This window comes from Dasypus novemcinctus, chromosome 14 (genome assembly GCF_030445035.2).
Source record: "Dasypus novemcinctus isolate mDasNov1 chromosome 14, mDasNov1.1.hap2, whole genome shotgun sequence".
Lineage (NCBI taxonomy): Eukaryota > Metazoa > Chordata > Mammalia > Cingulata > Dasypodidae > Dasypus > Dasypus novemcinctus.
The window spans coordinates 60,323,438-60,327,098 of NC_080686.1; the positions used below are offsets into that span (position 1 = coordinate 60,323,438).

The 3,661-nt window shown below is 45.8% G+C and overlaps 1 pseudogene; it reads left to right on the forward strand.

Annotated features, from left to right (window-relative positions):
• The first annotated feature begins 745 nt into the window (after positions 1-745).
• Positions 746-866, forward strand: LOC111764816 (small nucleolar RNA SNORA70; annotated as a pseudogene).
• Positions 867-3,661: the final 2,795 nt, after the last annotated feature.

Genomic DNA, 3,661 nt, shown 5'->3' on the forward strand with positions numbered 1-3,661 from the left:
GGTACATTGTACGAAAGGGAATTAGAATTTATATGCAACCCTTATTATCCAACTGTTCATTTCTTTGGGGCTATAAAACTTTAAAAAAATGACCAAGTTAACATCTTTAACAAGGAAATTGGGATGATAATGAGGACATTGAAAATCTACCACTCTGTCCTTGTTTCAACAAGGGACTCAGTTGAGATTTATTGAATACTTACTGTAAAAATCACAGAATTAAACTCCTCTAAAGGAAAAAGAAAGGTAAGCCCAGCAAGGCTTAGATGTGCTGCCAGGAACTTTTTCTAACTATAGTACTCAATAAAAGACCCTGCCTATTTAGCCTCACTGCCTTATCACCAGCACCTGGAACCAATATGTAGCCTGATATATGGACTCAAAATTATTTGTTGAACAACTCCATAAATAAATGGATCTATGCCCATTTTATAAAGAAGGTGTGCATAACCTAGCAATGCAGACATCTGTCACCTCTATTCTTACTTTAAGGGTCCACACCGCACCCTCTCCTTTTGTGGTATTGAATTCTTAAAATGTTCAAGGCACATTCTAGGTACATCTAGGTGCAGGATAAAACAGTGAACAGGTAACCATGACAAATCAATCCCTCACCTTACCAACATGAACTTAGAGGACTGACAAGTGAGCCGGCGACTATGGGACAACAGGGTAAATGCCAGGAAAGGGGAAGTGTAGGCTCACTGTAGTGGATGGATTGTGTCCCCTTAAAAAATATGTCCATCTACAGCCAATTAAGCCGACCATCCCCCTCTTCCCGTGGGGATCTGGTGTGCAGTGGCTGTAGACAGCAGCCTCTTAGTAGTGTGTGTGGGCTCGTGCCCTAAGGGACCTGGGAGACAGCCCTTCCTTGCCTGTGGATAGTTCTGTCTGGCCTCGTGCCATCCCCAATCCAGGCGCCAGACAGGTATGCAAGGTGCCTTTGGAAAGCCCCAGGGGACGGTAGCCCGGGTCCACATCAGCCAAGTCATCTGTTCTACCGCAATAAGCTTCAGAACAAGGAGTGTGTGACTTGGTGCAGAGCCAGGTTCAAGTTTTCTGGCCTTCAGAAAATCCTATTTCTAAGAAGTGGGGTTTTACCAAGTTCAATGCTGACGAGTTGGAAGACATGGTGGCTAAGAAGCACCTCATCCCGGATGGCTGTGGGGTTAACCTTTGACACACTCATGAAGGCTTTGCTGGCACTCCCCTCACCCGATGTGTGCCTTCCAGTAAATGACTTCCTGTCCAAAAATAAAAAAAGATAAGTCCAAGTCAAAACTCCTTGTTGCACTGTAGCCGCAAGGGGCTCTGGTTCTAGGGTACTCGTACCCCTGCTGAGAAGCCCTAAGAATGCTTCCAGGGATCATGGGCAATAATTTATTGAAGGATGGTTGCCAATGGAGACAAGGCCCAAGGGGACACTTGGACCCAGGCAGGGCTCCCCTAAGAGCAGTATATACAGGCAAAGAAGGCACATAGCCAGAAGGAAAATAAATCGAACACGTGGGAGGTATCAGGAGGAATGTATATTCATTCTTTCTGACCTTCTTTCTCAAGGTCTGTGCACAAAGACCTTAATCTCAATGGTCACAAGAGAGAGTTTCAACCAGCACTATCAATTGTGTCTACTGGTCATGCTCCCTGCCTCAAACCCTCCCTGTTCCTAGAAGATTGATGATGGGTTAGGCATTCCATTGTTCTCCACAGAACGAAGGAGAAACAAGTAACCAGCAAGGGAGGCAAGGTTTGCGGCTGCAAAACTGCTTACCCTCCATCCCTGATATCTGTGAATGTGAACTTATCTGGAAACGGATTCTCTGAAGATGTAATTAAATTAAGGACCTGAAGATGAGGTCATCCTGAATTTGGGGTGGGCCCTAAATCCAATGACTAATGTCTCTTTGAGAAAAAGGAGAGGGAGATTTAAGACACACAGAGGAGAAAGCCACGTGAAGCAGGAGGGAGATGCTGGAATGATGCGTCTACCAGCCAAGGAACGCTGAAGAAAGCAGAGCCACCAAAACTTAGGCCAGGGGCAAGGGACAGGACCTCCCGACGGAACCAACTCTGCTGACACCTTTTTTTTTTTTGAAGATTTATTTATTTATTTAATCACCCCCTTTTGGCTTGTTTCATTCTTTGCTGTCTCTTCTTTGTGCCCATTCACTGCGTGCATTTTCTGTATCTGCTTGTCTCCCTTTGCTGTGTCATCTTGCTGCGCCAGCTCTCCGCAGCACATGGGCCGTGAGCTCTCTGTGGCGCACGGTCTGTCAGCTCTCTGAGGTGCATGGGCCAGCTTGCCTTCACAAGGAGACCCCAGGATGCAAACCCAGGGCCTCCCATATGGTAGATGGGAGCCCAGCTAATTGAGCCACAACCGCTTCCCTCTGCTGACACCTTGATTTCAGACTTCTGGCCTCCAAACCTGTGAAAGAATGAATTTCTGCTGTTTTAAGACAGCCACTACAATAGAACCGCTACAACATTGGACCCTACTGCCTCCTCTGGAGCTGCACCAGAACATCTATGTCCAGATTCATTTGACATGAGAGAGAAGTTCAGTTCCTAGCTTGCTAGGTCCCAGGAGTCAGGTCTCTGTGACCAGTAGCCATAACATATCCTAATGGGTACAGCACTTAGGTCAAATAGGCTAAGTCAGGGAGGACTTGCCAGAGGATGTGCTGTCAAAGGTGAGACTGTGGCAGACAGATCAAAGAGTTAGAGGAGAGCATTCTGTTCAGAGGGACAAGCATGAGTGAAGAAGGTCTAGGTCAGAGAAAGGTGTACCACTTTCAAGGACTGACCGAAGCAGGTATGGCCAGAACCTGGAGTGCATCTGTTCAGAAAGGGCCAGCGGGCTTGGAGGAAGAAGACTGTTCATTAGAGATGGCACCAGAGGAAAGCAAGGACTAAGTCATAAAGAAGACCTGTATGTGCTGAGGAGCTTGGCATTATTTTAATGACACCAGGAGGTTATCAAAGCATTTCCAACATGGGAGTGACTTGTCTTTTAGTAAGATCTTTCTGGCTGTTCCCTGCAGAATGGATTGGAGGGGAGTAAAATGGATGAAGGCAGGGAGACCAGTTAGGACCTGTTGGAGATTTGGAGCTGAAGGGTATCGGGAATGAAAGAAAGAAAAAAAGGAGAGTGAAAGAAAAAGAAAGAAAGAAAGAACAAGAGAGCTGGGATCCGGGGGTCTGCGAGTAGAGACTCATCAGACAACCTTATTGTTTACAAGGGGCTCTCTATATACCCCAGTCTACATGACAACAAGCAGCAATATGCAGTCTATGTGACAACCAGCAGCAACATGCAGTTAACTATTAGCACTACTAAGGAACTCAAAAAATCTCAAGGTACAAAGTCTAAGTGTTCTAGTAACTACAAAAGGTATGTGCCTATCTTTTCTTTCAGCCTTTAACAGCTTCATCTTGTTTGCCGGGAACTCTTAATTACCGCATTCCTTAGGGTGCAAGCATAGCCATGGAAATAGCACGTCTCTCCTTGTGAGGCCACTGTGCCTCAGTTTCCAACAAGGACCAATTAGGACCAACTCATCCAGGTTTGTCTAGGACTTTTCCAATTTTAACATTAGAAGATCCACATTTAGAATGGTTGGTCACCTTAAAGCTGCTAAAGAAATCCAGGTGAGAGAGA